Source organism: Acanthaster planci, linkage group LG03, assembly GCF_054643075.1.
Source record: "Acanthaster planci isolate LZ-2023a linkage group LG03, COTS_SCS, whole genome shotgun sequence".
In the NCBI taxonomy this organism is placed as follows: Eukaryota; Metazoa; Echinodermata; class Asteroidea; order Valvatida; family Acanthasteridae; genus Acanthaster; species Acanthaster planci.
In genome coordinates this window covers 3,880,335-3,904,569 of record NC_141779.1, presented here as the reverse complement: position 1 = coordinate 3,904,569, position 24,235 = coordinate 3,880,335, and the positions used below count along the sequence as shown (strand labels likewise).

The 24,235-nt window shown below is 42.8% G+C and overlaps 1 protein-coding gene across 2 annotated transcripts in view; it reads right to left on the bottom strand.

Annotated features, from left to right (window-relative positions):
- Positions 1 to 24,235, bottom strand: part of LOC110985494 (synaptotagmin-6-like) — an 85,431-nt gene that overhangs the window by 55,854 nt on the left and 5,342 nt on the right. For both annotated transcript variants that reach the window (XM_022246561.2, XM_022246552.2), the window contains one exon: positions 3,996 to 4,085. The gene's annotated coding sequence lies outside the window, so the exon portion shown is untranslated. The remainder of the gene's footprint in view (positions 1 to 3,995; positions 4,086 to 24,235) is intronic.

Below are 24,235 nucleotides of genomic sequence, written 5' to 3'. Positions count from 1 at the left end.
AAATAAAGCTTCGAAAACGGATTGCGTCAAGTTCAGATAGCAGCGACACTTTACATCTGGACAAACACTTGATGTCCACGATTTTGGCGCTATCTGCGTCGTGTTTTCGTTCTCCCGTGTCCCCTCAAAAGAACTGACGCGCGGAGCGTCGAGAATCGCGTATTTACACAGCATGCACCGCGGGTCATTTAACAACGCATCCACAGGGGCACCTCCACTCACTTATCCAGGCTCACCCTGATCCGATTTCAACATCAGCTATGTACTTGGACTAATTTCTTTTCGATTTCAGCGCCCCTCTGGCAGCTTCTAAGACAAAGGCCAAGTACATAGCAAGGAATGCCCCGTGACGAACGGAGACAGATTGTTCTATCTTTGGAGATTCAAAACGGCTGTATTTTGATATCTCGCCAAACAATTCAATTCCAGTGGTAACTGTCCCCCTTCATCCACTTCACTTGTTTTCATAAGCCACTTACTCTATGGCAGTACCAAGGGACACACATTTGAAAATGGAAATTTTAAAGTTGCAGCAATTTTAAGAAGGTGAGAAAGGAAAAAATGGGAAGTGATTCCGTGTTTCAAACTTTGGTTGTAAAAATATACTCGCATTTTACGTTTTTCATTTTTTTTTTCAAAAATGTTCATGTTACTTTTGTTAACATTTTGGCTTTGCATGGCTTTGCACCAGGTTATATCTCAGAATTACTAACACCTAAATCCCAGTCACATAGGTACACTCTTCGTGGCTCACAGGAGAGGGCAATCCTTAGTCATCCCTATCGCAGAATTATGGCAACATTTGGAGACCGTGCATATATTTGTGCTGCTCCTGGCTTTGAAACAACCTGCCTTTTCATGTAAGAAATGCTAAATCTGTCGACACATCCAAGATTGTTCTAAAAACGCCTCTCTTTTTTGAAACTTTTTCCAACACCTGATTTTCATCTCTGCTAGTGATGGGTATTATTATGCGCAGTTGAGTAGATTTGTATTGTGTCTGCGCTATGTAAATGTTCCTTATTTACTATTATTATTACTTTAAATGTTGGTCTCTAATTTGTTGCTCCTTCGTTCGGATGAACATCGTGCCGCTTATCTCTGATGATACTCAAATAAAAAAGACAAAACTATCTACCTCATGCTTCTGAAATTGAACCTAAAAATCGGTTTAAACTTCTCGGATTGATTCGAAACTTAAAATATGACAGAAACAGAGGCAATATTCATTTCTGGAAAACCGTTATAGATGACCTTGTTCATTAAAATACAACACAAGACAAAGTTTTAAGGGAACTCCTGAAGGGAAAAAACGAATTCAGAGCTTCGATTTGGAGGCCACTGCATGCGATTTCTGAAGGAATTATACACTGATATTGCGTATACCAAAAAAGAAGACACTAAGTCACACACATACGGTTTTAAAAGCGGCAATAATTTATTAACACTGTCCAAAAAGACGGAAGGGAATTTTCAACGTGCTTATTTCTCCTGAGCTAATTTAGAAAATTACTTACTCTGGGGAAACGGCAAATATTCTCAGTGAGTCACTTGTCACGAACGTCTCATATCAAAATTTACGCCTGTCATTCTCTCCGTGCTGGCACACTCTCTTGGCTACGTGCCCAGCTCACAGCTTTTTTCGTCTTATCGTGCTTATAGAGGGGGGTTGTGGCAAGGCTCATTAAGAGACTGTCTGGGGCGGGTTAAGACAAACCTTAAATCGTGTGGGGGGCGCTTCATAGACGCAGATTCGGTTTAAAGCGGAGGGAGAGCTTCATTGATGACGCAAGAAATCAAACTAGTAAGAGCATCACAATCTCATGTGTTTCCACGAATCGCTCCTTGCACAGTGTCCAACTAAACAGGGACACAAAACAAAAGGGTTAATTCCACTAAGTTGTGTAATATATCTTTGACTATAATCATCCGTTTGTCAAGAAGTAGAAGTAAAATTCAAATGACGTCTTGATGGTGTTCCTTCAATCATGATTCACCGACCAGTAGGCCTATCGTTTGAAAAGGGTATGTCAAACGATTTCAAGCCACGTGCATCTGTAGGCCACCAGAATATACCTCAGGTGTCCTAATGACATTCACATTCAACAGACCTCTCTCATTCAATGTCGTAGTTGTATTTTTGCCTATCAGCGGCCAGCAAAGTATGGACAACCATCAATACAGCAGCAAGTCAATAATTCACGACGTATTAAAATATTTCATGCAGCTAACAAATATCAAATAATTAAGAGTACTAACACCATTTCGAAATGCAACATGAAAATACCAGTGCGGACCAAATGCAGATTTTTTAGGCAAAGCCTATTACCAAACAAAAGGGATATTTCTGCAAAGTTTGGCTGTCCACACGAATAATAGGTGATATAAGAGATGTCCATACCGATTTCTCCACGCCATAACACTGTACACCATGTAACGTCCACTTAGATAAGTCTACGGGAAATAAGGGAACTGACATTAATTACTACAGAGGCTTTCACGAAAAAAAACTTGTCCTCGGATGACATGTTTCCTGGTAATTGATATCAACCTAGTTGCGTAAACTGATGGTATAGCACGGTAGGTAGTTAAATGCATCCGCGTTTGAGGAAATAACTGGTAATGTCCCATTTCTAATTACAGAAGGGGTAGCGCGCCCTCATACGGAAAAGCGTCTCAGTATAATGGTAAATTCTGGCCATCGATCCATCGCCTACGCAAAAGTATCTACTCATCTATCAAAAGTGGCATCGTCATGCAAAGTCAATATTAACCGCTACTACACCTCATAAATATTCATGAGGAATTCGGAGCGCGTCATTGGCCGATTCCAGCTCGCGTCTGGGAAGGAGAAACGTCATAACGGTGAGTATCCACCTCGCTGCTGTGCAGTAGTTTTTTTTCTGGTAGCATCAAAAATCCCTCTGGAACCCGCCGCGTAAATATGTAGTCTGAGTCATGTAATCTTTACGGAACCAGTCTGGAGTTGTATCCTAATAACTATTACAGTAAAGTCCCAGAGCGTATGTCAGTACCAGACTATTACCCTGTTTCTATGCGCATCTGCATTCCATTATCATTACATGGAAATTTAGCAGCTGAGAAACAACAATCGCGTCTGTGAGTACAAGTAACGTGAGATTTCTGTTTATTTAGGAAAAATAGTGGGAATTAGTGCATGGTCCCTCGGTGTAGGTCAGTTCGACTACCTCCTCCACTTCGCGTCGGGAGGTAGTCAAGCTGACCTATGGGACCAGTAACTCTCACTACTTCCCCTCAAACCATGTAGTCATTTCTATACTACCGTGAGTTTTTTGGTTTGCAAAAAACCTTCATCAGTCTGCTTATTATTTGATTTCCTTTGAGCCACAATGGATGAAACCTGAAACTGCATTTCAACCACAAACAGGTAGATAAATCTTTGAGGCACACACTGACTACATTACTCTTAAAAAAAGGACAAATACGATAATAAAATAGAGGATAACAATTCTAGAACTATTTTCATTAAAATACTACCATCTACAAAGATGCATCTATTTAACTTTTAGTTTCTTAGTAGTGGTTCTCTACAAATTCTACCACACAAAACTATTAGCTTACACAAGAGCAAAACTGTAAGTTGCAGCAGTAGATAAAGGTACTGCTCGTTTAAGACTAATTACTTCAGCGCAAAAAACAGTTTCTAAAAGGGGAGAAAATCAAATTCTTTTCGGGTCTTACTGATAGTACACGGTGGAGACTTTCCAGAAAGAGTGGGCAGATCTCTTTTCCCATACTTCAGAATTTGTCCCTCCCGTGTAAGCCAACTGTTCGGCGGATCAGGAAGCCTTAACGATGGAAAGCAAATAGACACCTTTCAGAAATCCACTCGACGCTGCGAGAATTGATAGGATTGCAGGGCGTGATCGGCCGAATGAAGAGGGCCGAAATCAAAATGATCATGGACAAACACACTAGAAAAAAATCAATTCAACTGTGGATTTTGAACTCACCATTCGCTAGATGGGGAGCCAGGGCGAGACCTCGCTTCGATCTTGGGTGTCCCCGTGCAGCTTGAAGTGGTATTTCAACGAGTAATCACCCTAAAATAGAAAGAGACGCCATCGGAGCTTGGTAAGAAGGAGATCAATAAGTAGCTGTAGTCTGCTCAGCTTTGTTCATTTTGCAGGCTTTAAGAGCAACTTCCCACTGCATCCGGTCTCAGATTTCAATAATGACGTATTACAAACAAGCTAAGCAACGATCATTGACAGCGACTTTGACTTCAATGAGTACTATGAAATCGCACGTTGCACATGGGTGCATTTTTGCTTTTTAATTAAATGAAGACTTAATAGCCGTTCCCATGCCCAAGGCGACAACAGCCGCGTAATTATTCGTAATAGCCTCGTCTACAGAGAAGACATGTCATTAGTCAAAAGACAAAACATCTCAACGTCGGACAGACAGCTTGATTATGACTCTTTTTATAGAGCGGCGTCGCGAACATTAATAATGTTTCCTGTTCTTGCAAAATTGTAGCGAGCTGCAAGTTGTCGAAATGCACTGTAAGTCATCGAACCACCGGAGTCAATGGTGTCATCGCGTCTAGAACACGTGCACTCGGTCTTGCGTACACGAACCGACGTGTCGCCCTGCCCCCTATGGCCCTCAGGGAGTCTTGGCCATTAACACTGTACAATAGACTGGAAGAAATTGCCGCAGGTGGCTGAATGTTTACCATTTTCATGGTTGCTACTGCTGAGGACACGTGACAGGTTTATTGGCATTCATGTCATGCCGCTCTGGACCACATCCCCTTAAAAGGCTTGTCAGTCAGGCTTCCAGAATCTAAACGGACCCAAAGCTAAGAGGACGGTTTCGGGGTTCAACTGAAAGTTTCTGGCGTGACAGACCGTCCATCGGCCTGTAATTCGCTGAATGATTCCAGATTGACACGAATTCCTGTGACCTTCCCTCCGTTAGAGCACCGACAATACCCACGCAGTATAATTGGACACAATGGCCATGCTGCACACTACTGGTTTACGAGTGCGTGTAACGCGGAGTGCGCATGACCGATTTTCAACTCAATCTGCGCAAATCGGTAATGTCTCCGCGCCACACGAGAGGGACGCACCTGAATTCCCAGCGACATGCATTCCAAAAGAGAAAATCAACATTTTACCGCCGGGGGCTGAATTTCTGGTTCAAAACCCACGACACGGGTAGAAGAATGATACTAAAGCTGTCGAAGGATAGATGAATCCCGGGTACTGAAAGGGGAAAATAATTCTCCACGACACACGATCCTTTGCAAAGACGCGTTCGCATCCTCATCCAACAATCAATGATTTCCCTAGAGGCGCCGGCGCCTGGATTGAAATGTTCGGTTTGCACAACAGGGAAGTGCTGCAGACAATGCGTTATTTCGACAAAAGGTGGACCATGCATGAGGGGGAGGGGGAAATCAACCTTGTGCATCGACATTAAATCTTACAGTATTTTGCTGTCGTTAAAGAGCTGGAGCAATGTTCGACATGATATTTATAATAACAGAAAATGCGAGAAGACACAATCATGCTGGAACAGTATGCAAAGCTTAGGGCCAATCACACTGGCGTGAGACGCATGTTCACGTGGGTACTGGACCCCTATGCTTCATCAAATTCATAATGGTGAAAGGCAATGGTTGTAGAAACCTGTTGACTATAGAGTTGTTGTTTTATAAATAATAACAGTGAGTTTCCAAATCTCTATATATCACTTTGGTATGTCTGTATGTCTCTCTCTGTAGGGTCTGTTTTCTTTAAAAATTACAAAGTTACATGATATTCCAGGTTCTGCGCTTCTTCTACGTTCCTACAGCGTTTTGTTTCATAAATACCAACTTTTGCCTCGCTCTACCATATCCAATACTGTGCTCTTTCAGACACACAGGTGCATAATGTGTGGGACGGAGGTTCCCCTGTTTGTTTTTCCCCTACATAAGAAAATTCACGCATTTCCCTAAAATAATTTGCGTTCACGTCTGATCGGCGTGCCAGGCAATACGTCACTACAGCAGGGCAAAAACTCACTGGGAAAATTTTTATGAGTACACTGCATGTGTGACAAACAGTACAGTAATGAGTCCCCTGCCGGCGGGGTGAGAGCACAACAACGGTTGCCGTTGGTGTGAAAGCGAAGACACCCGTACCTCTGCGTACTTACACCAGTGGAAGATCATTTATTTTGGTGAGTGGAGTGGACGGGCGATGACTTCATCAGGCACTTTTGTTGGAAGTTCGATATTCCTGTAATGTGGGGTCGTCCCCTCTTATAAAATGAGACAAGCAACAGGCATAAAACGGTCGGACGGTTTTCCACGGCTTATTGATTTTCCCAAACGTACACCTTAATTTAGCTGCCACAACCGATTCAGTTAAATCAACTGGACTACTCATCTGCCAAACAAGACGCTATAGGTGCAGTGCTTGGAGCCTTGAAAAAAAGAGAGACTGAAAGCAAGATTTTGTAGCCCGAGAACTGAGAATTATGCCAGTCATATCACGTTCAGAATCTTTCGTGTTAAAAAAAACAAAACGGCCGCATCACAACGATGTTAACTATAGGTCTTCCTTGGCATCCCTATTCTACCTCTGTTGCACGCTCGCATAATTTGGTCCTCGTGTTTTAAAGTCGCACGCAGTGACCCCTACGCCGCACTGTATGTTGGGAAAAGATTTACGGACAGCCACGCGCGCAAAGTTTGCCGTTCCAATGATTGCTATACAGTAAACCTTTCAAGGAAAAAATCAGAGGTAATTTTAAAAGGCCTCGCGCTCTAAGAGACTGAGGGTGGCAATTTCAAACTATGACCCCGTCATCACAGGACCTACGGTCGGTTAAATTACTTGAGAGGGCAATCAGCACTGATTAAAAGCTATAGTTGTACTGATCGCGGGAGGGGGGTGGGATCGGACAGCGCATTCTCGGTGACGTGAGGTGCCCTGCCTACAGCCTTTTAAATACAAACATCAAGGCATCTTAGCTGAGTCTGGGCATCTCAATCAAGTCCAGGCGTCCCAGATCGCATCAAGTATAAAGAATGAGCACCGTTTTCCCCCAAGCGCTCCCTTTGCTGACTATAGAGAGAAATAATTACTCCCGGATGATGACCCTTTCCGTTAAAGCCTGGAAACTTGGTATTAGCGACGGGAATGCCAAAGTGACAATTTCTTTCCATTCTTTTCATTATGATGTTTAATTTAAAACATCGTGCTTGACCATTTTGACGTTCTTCCATAAGCAAAACACCCGCGGGGCAGACATCTCGATAACTGCATTCTGCGTTTTCACGAAGCGACGCAACCATGTCTGCCGTTGACACGTACAAAACGTACTGAAAGAAAAGGCCCACAAATTGAGATTTTCGTTTTTCACGAGGAGACACACGTGACTGCACGCGTGTAAACATGTTCACCTGCCGAGGAGTTCCCTATCGAAACACACCTTAAACAGAAGAGTTAGAATCTGGCGAAAAGGCTTTTTTTCGTTTTCACGAAAGGGACGCGCATCTTTCCTAATTAATTCCGGCTAATGAACCACTATTCATCCCCTCAGCACTGGGCTCGTGTAAAAGTTCACCTTTAAAAATACTAAACATGCAAAGGCTTCTTTACTACATAAAGGTGTTGCGAAGTAGTGGTTTTTGCAGTTTTAAACTAGAAGAAACTTCTCTTGTCGTTACCTTCAATACTGGTACCAATTTGTCTTCCAAATCCAAGTTTGTCTGTTTGTGAAACTGTGACAAACTTTGAATTAAAAATAGCCAAGGGGTGGGGGAGGAAGTCAAACAATAGGACGTTAAACGATATCTTTTATTAAACTTATTAAACAGACGAAGTAATAATCTTTCTCCCTATACACTTCTGAAATCCTACTTCATAACTCAGCGAAAAATCTGTTCACCATCCCCTTCCTAATACATAGCAGAAATCTTACTTTCTCGTCTCTACAAAAAGACATTCATTCATCATTGGGATTTATGTCGTGGCATAATTTATGCAGCCCCTGTGCTTCCGCAGAAACTCTCAAGTAGTATAAAACGGTAAGAAATATAACGTTTCCGTTGAAATTCAAACAAGTGGGACCTATGTCAAAACAAAGAGGCCTTCCAACAACTCTTGCAACAGCACGGACACTATATGGATCGTCTCGAAAAAAAAGGGGGAGGAGTCCGCCCCCGAGTCGGCCACGCGTTTCTGGGAAGAGATCAATACAGAATGGTGTCTTGAAGGTCGGCGTGCAAGATCAACCATCCCCACTACAAGTGGTGTGTGACAATCCTCTTACCGAGGCGGAGGGATCAACTCACAAAAAACCCTTAATCTGTCTAAGGTACAGCCTATTAATTCAGCGAGGTGAAGACGTACGTGCAAAATAATCTACTTGGCCCGACGGCGCTTCGCAGAGAGGAAACGGGAAACAGAAGGTGACGGGAGAAACGGAATGACACTTGCCCGCCGATAAAAATGGAGATGCCCATCAGCAATCAGGGATCACTCGGGAAGCAGACAAGACTCGACGAGGAGAAAAATGGAGAGACTTAGCCGCGCTCGCCGGGGGAGGTGGATGACAGGCCTCCGGGCAGCGCATAAAAACGACCCAGGCTGTCACTTCCTTGCCAGTCCCCAGTGCAAGGCGTGCAGAGATGGCCAGGAAATTCGTCCCAAATGAAAAATTATTTATTGACTAGTGCGGCCGCGTTCGACAGCACCGCAGCACATGCAAATTTTACCGGAGAGATGAGAGCGACCGGGTAAAACCAAGACGACCCGTTAATACCATACGGGGTAGACCGCTCGGAGCTGAAATGATAAATGTTTAACAACAACGTGATGCGATGAAGATGCGGGGGAGACAAGGGGAAATGAGGTGATAAGGAAGAGGAGAAAGCAGGCTATAGAAAAGAAGAGGGAAAAGGCAAGGTTATCGGTGCGAAAAGTGAGCCGTGCCACAATGACAAATAGATACGCATTTTCACCAGACAGTTAAACCAAACAACATCAACATCCAAGAACAAGAAAGGCATCTAGTGAAAAGGAAAGAGAAAGTTTTCAAAAAAAAGATGCAAGAAGAGAGCCTGATCTCATAGTGCTGATTTGAACAACAAACGAGAAACTGATGATGTCCTTCAAGTATAAAAATAGTAACTCGCAATTATCCCTGTCCTCACTATTTCCCGATCGGAGAGTGTCTTGTTTTGAACATAACAACCCTGTGATATAGCAATCCCAAGTGCAAACTGGCCTTTAGGACTTGTTTCTCTTTCTTCACAGAGCATGTAAAAAGCCACCCAACGTAGCCTCATCCCCAAGAAAGGCCGTAAAAGTTTACATGAAATATTAACAAAATTTTGCCCCCCCCCAAGTGTCTCCCCAGCTACGACTGTGTCTACTGTATTTAAAACTGGCAAAGGCCTGAACCTAGCTGGACACAGGATCGGGACGAGGCTAGGGCCCTAAGTTCAACCCCATCTTAAGCATGCTCAAATTTCCCTGCATGATGACCTACGAGTGTGAATCGGTGGAGTTTAAGCTCCCTGAGCATTATGCCCATTACTTAGTCACGCTCCTTTTCTCTGCTTCAAAGAATAATCCTAGAAATTCTTATCAAAGAAAATTAGGGAACAGGTGAAAAATACCTAGAACTGAACAATAAGGCGTCCCTGTACGAACGAGATACCATGCGTTTTAGCTTACAAACACCTTCCCATTCTGGCAATACATCGCGTTTGCGCGCGCGGATAGGTTCGCGCGCCAAAGGCGCGTGACACTCCGGTACAATTTTCAATACAGGCGATTCACAATAGTGCGCCTCCAAGAGTCTATTACGCGTCAGCCAATCAAAATGCGCGAAATCTGTCGACCCTTTCTAAATGCGGATTGGGTCGACAGATTTTGCGCACTGTGGTTGGCCAACGCGTTGCAAACTCTTGGAGGCACACTATTGTGAAACGTCCATATTGGACTGTATAGGATTTCTTCGTGCGTACCGGTGAATCGCGTCAAACCCACAAATCTCTCTTTTTTGGCAGGTGAAAAGGTACTGTAGGCCTACGTGTTGAACGGATTGTCTTCTACCGAAACTACCAAGTCGTATCACCGGAACCCGCAGTGTGACTGAGGCGAAGAAATCGGTCTCCGAAGAGATTTCCATTGTTACTGAGGATCTCATTACCGTCAAAGGCAAATGACGAACGGAAAACGGGTCCTCTTGTTAAATGATGGCAAGCAGGTGTCTGGCTGGCCGCTGATATCATTTTTCATCAGTCGTTTCTCAAAGATATGGAGAGGGGTTATCTTTCTGCAGTATACGACGCAGCCGACAGACACTAAGAATTTTATGCGGAAGGTCCACCTTACAATCCCCGAGCAGGACCAAGTGCGGGCACAATTTTCCTAGCAACAGTGGCTCCTTTGGTTGGAACTGCAATTCGCTGGTTCACAACCGACTATGCAATGCACACGTTACGGTCGCGGCGCTACCAGCAAAATGAACACTCCAGAGCAACATGGCTATTTTTAAACGATGAGGGGGCCGAAGCGGATGCAACAAGGCCAAAACCATACAGGGCTTGAAGTTTCAATATTATTAAGGGCGCAAGGGGTGGACATACACTTCTAGAAGGACAACAGCCAGCTCGCACTCTTAATCTCAGTGAAGAAGGCAGCAGATGCCTTCAGATTTCAAGGAGAAACCTCTGACAGCAAAATCTAGTTCCGCTCTATTCCAGTTACTCTCACAATCACCTTTTTAAAAAACTGTGAGACAAAGGCAGATGGTCAACACATGAAGTCAAATCAAGATTGTCTTTCCGTACACAAACAGCCAAATTTTGACTGCCATACAAAATGAGATGGACTCGGTAGAGGTTGTCAGGTCCCTGGCAGAACATGGTGGTGTACAAGGGGTATGCAGTTTAGAAACAGTCAGCCATCTCTCAAATTACACTGCATTTACTGAGAAGGGATCAGTGCGATGTCAGTTCGATGGAATGAAGAGTCCAATACTCGCATATTTCAATAAAAATATTCGAATGGATTCCACTTTAATATTCTATTGACCTGCTGCATGGAAATGCGCCTTGATGAGGGATGGTAATGATTGATTCGTGTGCATGGGGGCGGATGAGGAAATAATCCACGCTGTCCTTGAAACGCAATCCTAAGCATAAATACAACGATAAATCGTCTCTTTCACGATCATTAAACCTAACTTCTCAGTGTTCAATTCCAGGCTTCTAGATTTCCACTGCACAAATCCAGATTTTGTTTTTAAGAACTGCGTATGGATTTAGTGATATCTGGGCATTTCTATATCTCTGAAATGTTGATCCAATCAGGGGGTTTCACCGTCCCTATTTACGCATGGTTATGCAAAACTTTCATGTTTTGATAGAATCATTGCAAATTAAACTTGTAGCGTGACTGATACGTGCACATGATTTTATGATGTCAAATCGTGAGACCAAAGTAAAAAGATGTACTTTGGTGGTAAAACCCCGTTAAAGAAAATGGATTCTCACGACATGTACTTTTCCTTTTCGTTTGTTAACCTTTCTAGAAAAGTAACCCCAATCATCCTAGTTCATTATGCAAATTTCCAGTTATTATAGGTGTGAAAGTCTGTCTGACACTACAAATAAATTATCACGAGTGAGTTATAAGCAAATACGGTTGTCATCGTTTCACAATTTACACGGCGCGACTACAATGGTTGGCTATTTCCTCTCAACGGCGAATGCATCAGCGTTTCCTTTTAAGCCTGTCTAATTATGGCCAGCAGGATTCTTCGTGCTGCGCTGCTCGGGGTGCTGCCAACGATCTTGGGCGGACCCAACTCATTATTGCGCGGGGCCTTCGCGGAATTTCCAGGCATGCAAAATCTTGCACGTGCCAATTTTAATTTTTCCTGGGCCCCATATAGGATATTGTCCATTAGAGTGATAACAGACGACAGTCAGCGGGACGGATCAAACGTTCCAGGCCGGCTTCCTGCAAGATATTGCCTCCTAAAAGGTCTCAATGACACTCAGTGACGTGGGGCTTGTCCGATATATAATAATCATTTGGCCAAGTAGAAAAAAGTCTTCAATATTATTTTGATGACACATGATCCTATCTGGTTCTAGTAAATGTTTATAGTTCACATTTATTAGAATGACTTCATCCAGGTCTCAGAAATAATTTGAGTGACCACATGGATAGCTTAGACGATTGGATAGATCAGAGTATTACAAAATAGCTTACAAAACTGGACCTATATGCTCTCTGTAATGGTAAAAACGCTCCTTGTCAATATCCAGCAAACTTCTAAAACGTGAGAGCAATCTCAGGAGCTTCAGGAGTTCAAACTGTCCAAAGGATTAATCCGAAAGATTATCTCCATCCCGAGATGGAGATAAAAGAGACATACCGCAGACCCTTCCCGACAAATGCAGCCGTGTACCCACAGAACGACTGAGAATAAGTCGATTCGAATAACTGATTATTCGAGTATTCGGCACAGCCCTGGCATCGACGTCGAATGTCTGCGCACATGTATCAGACGAAAATGAGAGTCGAGTCTTCTAAGTCAGCATGCAACAATCACAAAATTTATAAGCAGGGATCTGTATCCACCACAACCGAAGTACTTTGTTAAAGGGGAGGTGTAAACCAGGAAATTGAAAATAAGAAGCACTTAAAATAAAATTAGACGTAAAATTAATGCCAGTTCGGGTTTGCCAAATCATCCTAATCCATTTATATACAAATAATTTGTGTCTCAAAAAATCACAATTGAAATTTGAAACCATTTTGCAAAGCTTAGACGGAAAGGGGGCAGATGGCCTACACCCGATGAGCGAAATCGGAAAGCCACACTTCCGGTCGATAAACGCGCTTGTCTTACGGGGGTAATGCAGTGCCAAGGAGACGCCCCCATAAGATTATCAAACGGGTACGGCGTTCAGGCGCAGGCCATTTCCTGCGTCAAAGGGGGGAGACAATATTTCATGAGTTCACTCCTCCTGGAAGCCAGCCTCGTGGCATTCAGTATACAGGGCCCTTGTGCTGACTTGGACCAATAATCGATTCCCTTCCATTCCGATTCACCTGCCTTGCCATCTCTGGCTCAACGGCCGGACTTTTCCCTCTTGCCCCCCTGAGGACAACAGCGGGGTGGATTTGCGCCCACTTGGAAGAGGACGCCGACATCGATTACTCGTTTTGTCCTGCTTGGTGACTCTTGCACGCTGAGGCCAGAGTGCGTCAGGCACGTGACCTAGCCACCAATGCAGTGTTTATTATCTATTTTTTTCATTAATACCTGTAAATATCTTCTGGGGGGAAACAAAAAAACTTTCCTTCGATAATGGTACAAACAGGTGACCGAAACTGCTACATTAGTTTGAATAATCCTTCCTCAATCAAATTATTCACTCTATTTATTCAGAAACTAATATTCATTTTGTTGTTGTTGAAGGAACCTTGTAGCTTTTGTTTCAGTCTGGTCCCCTCCATACACCACCCTGTGTATTTATGCTATATTTGTGCTTCCTTACAATTGTTGTAATGAATGAAAGTGACTAATATCATATCAAATTGAGTAGGGTAATTACAACCCTCATTAACGTTTGAACGACTGACAATATTTTTCACAGATAAGCTAAATAGTTTTATCAGTTTGACCTAGTTTGTTAGTTTGATCTAAAGCTTTACTCGGTTTCGTAGAAGGGATGATTGGCGATAGTAATTAAGAGATACAATTTCTCCACACGAGAAAAGCACGTTTCTGCGAGGACAAGCAATATATCCGATGATCACATTTTCAAAAAATGTCGGAAATGTCTTCCATCGTTACCATTTTTCCTTACAAGGGCTTGCTTCACAATCTTACAAACTTCACGAGCAGATGAAAAGTTGTCTGAAATTTCATTTCAAAATTCGGACTAGGCCAGTATTGTGGCATTTTTAGAGCCTGGTTGTAAATAAACAATTTTTGTTTGTCGCAAATAGGCACTGAGGTGCGTCACTCTGCACTCAATTAAATTTTTGGACTCGGCCACCAATGCAACTTCAGGTGCACAAATTTAATTCCTTAGAATTCCCATTCTTAGCCACTGCATCCAAATGAAAAGAAGTAATTTAATTGCAGGCGGTAGATGAACAGACAGATTGGGGCAACAATGGTCTCCTTCATTTTCTGCAGAATACAAGCATGGCGCCTTAGGAACAGTGACGTCATAGTCAGTACCAGTCATGAGCATCTGGCGAAAATCGGCGGCTTTTTCCCAGGGCGGGTTCTGCCACACATACACAATGGTTCCCTTAATCATGCCTAGCAACGCACTTGCCCCTTACATCGATTTCCAGCGGTGGCTAACCTTGTGAAAATCTCAGGTTCGCCAGGCCGTTCATGATTGAAATAACATTATGCACCGTTTGAGGCAGCTTGAAGTAATCATGTCGACATACGGCCTCAGGGTTTACTTTTGACTTTAGTTTGACGTTAAAATGATGTGTGCTTGTTTAATTTAATTTTTCTGGCAATGGCGCAGTCAGTCATAAGACTTGGCATTCTATCGTCACAGAATTTTTGATATAAACCCTGCACAAGTAGTCCAACACAGTACAAAGCTTAATGAACACACACAATACATTACTTACATCATTATTGACTTGTGAACGTTTTCCGACTCATTAGGCTGTTATTTTGGTCAACATGAAACTAAATTATGAGTGCAAGGAACTATCCAATACGTGGCTCGAAACCAAAATATTACTGTTACACTAAAATAGTTAAGGAAGATGTTACAACATCAGTGAGCAATGCCTCGAAATATTTGACACGAAACATGGTACGGAGGGGAAAAAACATTATTGTCACCTATGAGACGGGAACTTGGACAAAAATTGAAGAGTGGGATGTTATTTAATTTGCAACTCAGTAGCAATTTTTTGACTCGATTCAAAATGCGAACAAAATCTGCATCCGGCGACTTTGGCTCGAAGGGGAAATCAGCCTGCGAATAATAAATTAGAGTAATCTCAACGTCGCTTGATACACTGCGATGCGATACCACACAGGATACATTAGTGATTGCTTAACCCAAATGCCCCGAAGCGTGTATGCCGAGTCTTATTTCCATCAACGGAAAAACTTCTCCTCTCGGTGAGCTCAATATGGCTCCTGTGCTAATGTCTTATTCATAGTTGGATTGACAGACGGGAAGCACTCTTGAGTATTGATTCCTTATGAAGAATAAATTCGAATCAGTCCTGGAGACATCTACATTACAACACGGATGTGAAGAAGGAATCGTTTCCTTGATTGCCGAGTGTGTAGCTCTTGTACCGTGGTGGAAACATAGCCAGCGCCTGATATATTCCCTTACATTAATGCGCCACATTAATGAAACCCGATCATACAATAAGATAAAGGTTGCCAAGCCTGTGGCAAATATCACATTGTCGACGCCAGCTTCGGAATCTTCTGTGAAAACGTCGGCAAAATGAAACTGAGCAATTCAATTCCTTCCCGCGGGTTAGCATTTGTGTTAAAATGCAAGTAAGATTTCAATGATTTTTCTTTGTCAACATCCACAGAAAGACGGCATCACATACATGGAGAGACTGCTTAACAATAACTGAATCAAAACAGCGAAGCCCGCAGCAACGATGGCCTGTTCGGAGATTAAAAAAAAAAACCTGACGAGATGATCACTTGAATAATCGCCCTCCTCCCTCCCTGGTACTTGCGCGCATTATCGGATCCGCAGCACGCGTGAACCCAAGGCAACAAACAGGATAGGATCCATTATCCATCCCTCCTGCCCAAGAGCCGCTCCGCTGAAAACTACAACTATGCCTCTCCTCTTCCCTTGGCCACTCACGGAGAGATGACCCAAAACTCCAAAAATCAGGTCAAGAGAGGGTAATTCAATCTGTTGTCGTTGGGACAGAGATCGATCCCTACTCGATGCCTTGGATTTCCGATAATGCCGGCACAGGCCCCGCATTGAGGGGAACTGGTACACCGAGTCAATCCAATACCGTACAGTGCAAAAGCCACCTTGATGTCAACGTTTAATAACGCTAATGGACAAATTAAGTGGTGCACCGTAACTAGTTAGCCATTTCCAGGAGGCTGAGCCGAAGAATGGAAAGTTTTGAAACAACTGCATCCTTGTTCCTTACCAATAGAGAAACCACTGACATTCTGGCACTGTCTGCGTCAAATATTCGAATATATTTTTCGATATTAACATTGGTAGGTCCAAAACCGTGAAATAAAAAGGAAAGAGATCAGTTTTCATAAAGAAAACCACCTCCTGAAATCTTAAGCCGGCCACAAGGAAAATAGTCCGCTTCCAGTTATCAATAGAACCTAAATTCCCAACTTAACCCTAACCCTAAAATGTGAATTTATTGGCAGGTTTTCATAAAGCACACGCGAAAATGAAATTCTCATTGGTAGGACTGGCGTTAATTCCTGTACCGACAGAAATTACTTTTTTAGAGACTTGGTTCAACGAAAATTCCCGTACAACCGAATATTCAAATATTCGATCGAACTTCATGTCGAATATTCAAAAATTACATTTTTCGATTTGACCAAACCCAACATGATGGGTTAAAAACTGTGAAACTTTGCAAGATCAACGCATCCAACGGAAGGGAAAGAAACCCATAGAGATCATTGCCTGTTGAGTCCAACTAAAGTAACTCATTTTATCATGAAGAACATGATAAAATGATTCATATTCAGCAAAGACAATATTCTCATTAGCCCTTGCTTGGACTGATTTCCCCTTTATTGATTCGAGTCCCAGTGTAACTAATAATTCATAATAAAGCAACTTTTACTTACTATTAAAAAGGGAAATGTACAACACTGAATGTTTTCCCTATATTTTTATCAAACAGCCTCAGCTACGGACTTCCTATAACTCTTCACTCGAACCTAAAAATGTTGGTGTGATTTTCAAAGCTATTTCAAATAAACAATCGAATCTGCAAACAGAAGTTACGGAATTACAATAACAGCATGAGATCATGAGATGCGATAACTAAGGTCCATAATGAAAATATCACCCAGCTGAACGCCAAACAGCCGAATGCGCGTATAACACCCTGCCTGTCTGACGTATAAAGTACGTGCAATCTTTGATTCAACACCGTCGAAGGGTGAGTATTAGTGATCGTCAACATCAGACTGATAAATATGATTGTAAGCATTATTCCTGTGCTGGTTTTTCTATGAATTTCAGCAAACAGATGGGGCACTGCTGTGAAAAAAGGGACTGCTGCTGCTCAGCTGGCTGGCCCAGTTGTTGGTTTTTCGAAAAATGAATGGATCACTGCGTCAAATGGAATCCCAGGAAAATTAACAGGGGGGGCATGAAAATAAATCAGACCATCAGTTTCTCGACCTCGGAGCTTTTTTGCCGCTCAGACTAAAAATTAATAACCACCAGCTTGTCAGTTCCTCTTTTTCACCGCCACAGTTCAGCACCAAAGAAAACGCAGAGTATTATGCGTATGTTGCAGGGAGAGAAAAAAATAACTCGACAAGCGAACAGATGGTGACGTGGAGTGGTTTCGTCCCCGTTAACGTTCAAATAAAAGGAAAGGCATGATATGCTCTGCCCGAAGGTCAGACAAGGAATAAGCGAAGGTGAATAACAGCGAGAAAGGAAATTAGAAAAACTGGTCACAAAATCCGCTGTTTCAGATGACCGAATTTTTAAAGAACGAACTTTTATAGGTCCCCGGTGGTTTTTCTGCATCCGATTTAAAGAGACGAGAAAGTGTTGACAGTTTGAAAGACGAAAGTGTTGCATTCAAGACTTTAGGGAATACTGGAATCACCTGTCAGCTTGATCACAGAACAAAAGCGTCACATCCAGACTCAATCACTTTTGTCAGTGCACTGTGATGAGTATGGTGCGTTTACTGTGACCATTTAATAAGCGAACAAAACCAGAAACACAACTGATCAAGGAAAACGACAATTAAAAACTACACACTTTCTTTGTTTTGGAACATTAACTCCATTTGTCAATACCAATAAATAGTCGAAGCATCACTTGCCGAAAATCACCAACAGAACTACAAGTGACCGATGTAATTTATGACCAAAAAAAACAAGAAAACATCCCTCGAGATACGGGCAAAAACGGCTCCGGACAAACATCTGCCATCTCGAAGTTGGTCGGGGAGAAAGGGACCGCGTTGTAACGACCGACGCCTTGTTATCATTATCCAACCTAGATGCCCAGCTTCCCCCACGGATTCTACGTTTAAGCCGACTGCCAGTACAAGTCTCCCGCGAGTCATTACTTTCCTCACGGATCATTGGCTGTCTTTTCTCGTCCGTTATCCAATGAATAATTCAAGTCAGGACGGCGAGTTACCTCGTACTCACCCAAACGCCATCACTTATAATGCAGCCGGCCAATATTTCCCCTCATCTTTTCCTCGCTCAAGCCCATTCCTGCATTACGATTTAAAGCTCAGTCGAGTATAGTCAATATATGCTTTGTAATCTGAACACGGGAAGTAATTCCCACGATTGTAAAAAAACCGACAGATTTCAATGGCAATTTTAGTAGACAGAATAAGTGTCCCAAAAATTGGAATATTAAAATGATGATTCTTGTCGTTGAAGTGCCTGTGACTCCCTAACGGGTTTCCCATTTATGATGAGATTACACGAGTCAAGGAACAAGACTTTAAGCATGGCGAAGAAATTTCATGACGCACTGAAATACAGGACTGGAGAAAAGTCTGTGGCCGATATGGTGGCAGCATAAGCAAAAGGAAATGTCTATTCATTCCAACTGTCAAAACTACATTTTTTGCGAGACCAGACACAACACCAAAGCTTGCTTGTTTAAGAGGGATAACATGAAGCCCTTTATAAAATCCATGACCGAAGTTGAGGCTCGAGGAAAGTGAGGAGAGAGCAAAATCCGATAAGACCGTGAAGGACGAGTCTGAAAACATCTCCTCGGTAATAAATTCAAGAGACAAGCCCTACTCAAACACCTTGAATGGAAAAAACGAGCACCATGGTGGCCCCCGGAGAATGACCTGACGACAGAATGATCAATAGACCGAGCCCTTCTGACGTCATACACCCCTGGACTGTACCACGAGAGACTTGGAGTGGGTTTCACGCAGTCAAGTGTGGCTCCTGCTGGCACGACCCGCTAATGTTTAAAATATGCAAAATGAAAATAGGGGAGAATTATTGCGTTCCGCGTAACATATTTAGATGTCCATTAAGGGAATTAATGTAACTCCCAGGTGAGATTGGACGAAAGTTTAAGGGGGGTATATTACTCTGTGTCCAAGGGTGAGAAGATAATTGAGTTTGAGTTGTGGCAAGTGCATTGGGATGTCTCTTGTTCTTTGTGTAGTATCAAACTTGCAGTGTAACTGCAAAAATAATGCACCCGCGTCGCCATTGTAGCTAAGTATCTGCATTTGCGTTGCAATTGCTGCAACAGGTGATTTTCTGTTCCCGTTTCTTTAGTTGCAGCATATAATTGTGCAATGACCCAATGACTTGGCGGTAACTTTGCCAATATGAGCGGAAGGATTTTTACATACTGCAATCGGTCGCTGTAGTCATTTTCCACAAGATAGCCATGGGGCACAATGCACTCGTTTAGCAATCTCAAGTCTAGCCAACATGGACCATTTTCTGCGATCACACAAGTCGCGTCACTGTGTAACAACACGGCCGTTTCACAATAGTGCGCCACCAAGAGTATGCAAAGCGTTGGCCAAGCCAATTTGTCGACCCAATGCGCGTTTGGAAAGGGTCGACAAATTTCGCACGTTATGATTGGCCAACGCGTTGCAAACTCTTGGTGGCGCACTATTGTGAATCGCCCGTGACCCTTTCATATTTCAACAAAAATTTATTAAGCCACTCTTCTTTTTTTGCGTGATCACAAGTACTTGGAGTTCAATGAATCCAGTCTGCAACCACAGGGGAAATGTCACCTTACCAATCACAAACCCACGTCACAGTGATGTTGACAGAATGTGTATACCCTCAAAGGTGTCGGTATGTTGAAGGGGGGAACTCACTCGAATTAATTAAGACAGCGTTAGCCCTTGCAGCACACCGTTCCCAACGATTAATCATGACGAGTGGATGCCACTGGCGACACACTCCACTCCGTGCCATGTTACATACCACCAGACGGTTTATTTCCACAGCACATTGCAATCTGGCCCAATCAGAAATCAGCTAGCACTGCACTTTCTTTGGTGCCGCTCGTGGGGACTCCGTCGCCCCCGGATCCTTCATCACATCCCACACCATGCACGAAAAATCAAGACAACCATCTTCGAACTGATCCCAGCGGACGCACGGTACAACTCCTCTCTCGATCAAGAAACAGAAAAAGAGTCCATCACTCAATGCGTAATGCAAACATCTTGTACGGGTCTCGCCTGTATTAAATGATTAATTAACACCCATTTATAACACCAGAACGAAATTTGGGCGCGTGGGTTAATGGCGGAACAGGCCACCCACATCGTACCCTTCATCATTTTCTTAGGAAGCAATTATCGACGGTGTCAGCCAGTGCACCGAGAAAAGAAACATGGCGATAAAGAGGTGACGCCAAATCGTCTCCTCTCCAGCCCACAAAACACTCTTCTCCCACGTTGCCTTAGCAAGTGGTGTGTGGAGGGCTGTTTGCCTCGCTCCACCCTCGAAGTGACTGCGTTTTTAACGACTACCGCTCCTCCCGCAGCAAATCAGAGCTACAGGTCTTAAGATGCGGGGCGGTGAGAGGAAGAAGTTTGGCAAAATGAGAAGAGATTGGCCCCAACATCCGGATGGCTATTGGCTAACGACATGAAGCTTAACGACTGAAATCCCCCACCTCAAGCAGAAACATCCTCCCACGCACACCCACGCGACAAGACTTTTCTCCTTTTACACTAGACTGAAAGCTAGTAAAGATACAGATTACACATGTATAATTACAGGTGAATACGTGCAATTCACAACAGTGCGCCTCCAAGAGTTCGTAACGAGATGACCAATCACAGTGCGCGAAATTTGTCGAACCAATGCGCGTTTGAAAAGGGTCGACAGATTTCGCGCATTGTGATTTGGTCAATGCGTTGCAAACTCTTGGAAGCGCACTATTGTGAATCGCCCGTATTATTTGAGACAGATTGTTCATTCTGCCGTGAAGCTACTTGTATCGATTAAGCATATTGTTCTACAAGACAAAACAACAAATCTAAATTAGCTGAAATTGACGAGCTCTTATTTCTCTCATTTAAGTGGCGTCTCAGGAACAGAAAAGAAAACAAAAGTGGAGCATGGCATGGCACGGGGACTGATCCTGTACAACTTGAATCTAATTCACGCTTCTTCAGCTAAAATTTAATCCTAACCCCCTGGGTGTATGTAAAATCATATTGAAATCAGAGGATTGAGGACTGTTACGGTCAATTATGAGCTTTTTCAGCAACTCCGGTTTACGAGAAACATGGGTGCTTCACAACGTTCAAAGAAACCAACTTCTTTCTAGTTTCGTGGACGGACACGATTAAGCTATGAAAAAGGTAAATGCTTCGTTTTTCTGGCGCTACTCTATTGTGACTTTGCAACCATAAAGTCCATCAGGGAAAAGTTTTGATCGAATGCAGAGTAAAACGGACTCGTTTATACAGCCAACCTGTTTGTCTGTTGGCTTTTTTTGAAACCAATGCAACTCAATCTCTCTTGCTGGTTTTAACCAATAATTATTTAACACTGAGCTGCACACTGAAGCAATGTATAGATAAAAGTACAAATGAATTCCTGCCCATCTATTGCCATGTAATGGAAAGCAGAACATTTTTGCCCTATGACTACTTAGAAAATAAGTACAATGTAGGCCTACGGGTTTTTTTCCATTAAAACACACACACCATGGAATCCATTTTTCGACTACAGCGTTATTTCTATTGTCTGCAACGGTGATCAAAGCATTGTCACGCAAGTAAAATTTCCAGGGATCATTCCAGAAGCCTTGACTGATTCCACTCTCTCTAAGCAGATCTGAGATGTTTCAGACCTATCTCTGCTCTTTCTCAACCTCAAACAATCTGCCTGAAACTAAGCCTACTGCAAACTCTTTGCTCAGCCCCAGGCTTGATTTGTGCAGACATAGACGGATTATGGGTTCTACAAAGTGACAACCCTGAAACCCGTTGCAAAATCCCAGGATTAGCCAGTGTTGAAAATTAATTAGCACTTTGTGGCAGGGCCCGCTGCACGTCAAATACATCACATTAACGGTCAGCCTAGAAGTGGCAACGGCGTAAGTGCAGGGTAAGAACGGCGGGAGGAGTCGTAATGTAGTAAACGACTGAGTTTGGTGGCACGTAAGGTGAGTTTATGCGCTCCATTGAAGGATTCCCCAGCCTTCGGAGACAACATTAAGCAGAGCTTATGTACAACTCCAAGTCCAATGGAATCACTACAAAAAAGGAAAATTGACCATTGGTGTGTGTCCTGAGTGACTCGCAGTTCTGTAACTTGCCTTTCCTATTGAACTTTCTCTGACTGCTGATCAAATTACCTGTTTCAGACTCTCAACAAACATTTTCACCAATAAAGAATCAGTCGAGCCTTCCATGTTTACAAAGATTGCTCAGAACACAGATGAAACACTGACCATTATTGGATTATTCAATGTCAAGACTGATTCCAAATATCCATCCTTGACAAATGCACGAACAGCGTGCTCAATTTCTTGTAATTGATGAGTAAGCGTTGTCCAACTAGTCACTCACAACATGGCCTATTGTGATCAGAATGACTAGTGATGCTTTCAAATTGTCTGAACATCTGAACAATAGAAAGCAATATTCCGATGGAAATACACTACTTTCAATGAAAATCACTTACAAACAGAACCCAGAGCAGCCAGAATTACGTAGCAAAAATGCGTAGCAACGTGTTGCCCGGGCAACGCGGCTTCCATGGCAACGTTACTGATTGATGAAACACGGTGTTAGATGAATGAACTCAACTGTCGCATGATGATAATGATGATGCTGGTGGTCCCGATTTTGTGCGCGTTACGCATGGATCACAAGCCGACCAGTGGTGTACTGCGTACTGTTGACATGAAAAAGTGCGCGGTTCTCCAGCACTGAGAGAAAACAGACTCAACACGTTCATGTGGCCCTGTATTCAAACGCGCAATTTCCATGTACAGGAATTCGACAGTCTTGTTTAAGCAGTAAATATGCAATTTTGATTAACAGTAGAGAGAGAGTTTTCCCTTGACCCACTGGGCACATGGAACGACAGTAATTCGTTCTAAGACGCTACGGCGGACATACTTTCCCCTTGCATCCAGCACGATGGAGAATCATGAACCAGTGAAGATTGAAGAGACTCATAAATTCCTGAAGACATTATTCATAACATTAGGGCGTTTGGGTTATATACAACTACACTAGACGATGAGTCACGAAACAAATCCACTTTACTACAGAATATTTAGTGTTCATCAACTCATATAGTCCTAATTTGTAAAAGTAGATTGGAATTAAATTTTACAACAGCTATTTTCATCAATACTGCCACATAGACAAACGTGGCAAAAGTGCACGACAAACAAAAAGACGTATGTAGGTTTGGAAAGGGTACCTGTATGGCCTACCATACACTTAGCTGTTTCAAGGGAATTGTTATTTATATCCAATTTTTTACTCCCAAAAACAAGAACAATGAGACTACCTACAATACTACCGGTAGACCTTTCATGAACAGCGCATTAACTGGACGGATGGATTTAAAATACTAAATTTGCATGTATTTTATTTGTATTGTTCAAATCGGGGAAAACCCATCGAACACTCAGTTCAATGATTTTAATATTAAATCGCTCGAAGTACTCTTAAAGGTTGGATTTTCAAGTCATGCTGTAAGCTCGATTCATGTTACGTTTATCGCTGATGGCATGTTATTTAGTCTACAAAGTTGTTAAATATGACAAAGCTGATTCATTACTCTTTTTTTACTGCATTGGCATTTTTAACCGTATTAGCGTATTAGTTAAATCTATGGTTCTCATATAAAGAGTCAGGCTATCGGTCTGCGAAAAAAGGCGCTTGAAAAAAATTATTTGCTTCCCCCCTTAAATTCTTCATATTATAATTTTTCTTGACAGGGTTGGCGACATAGC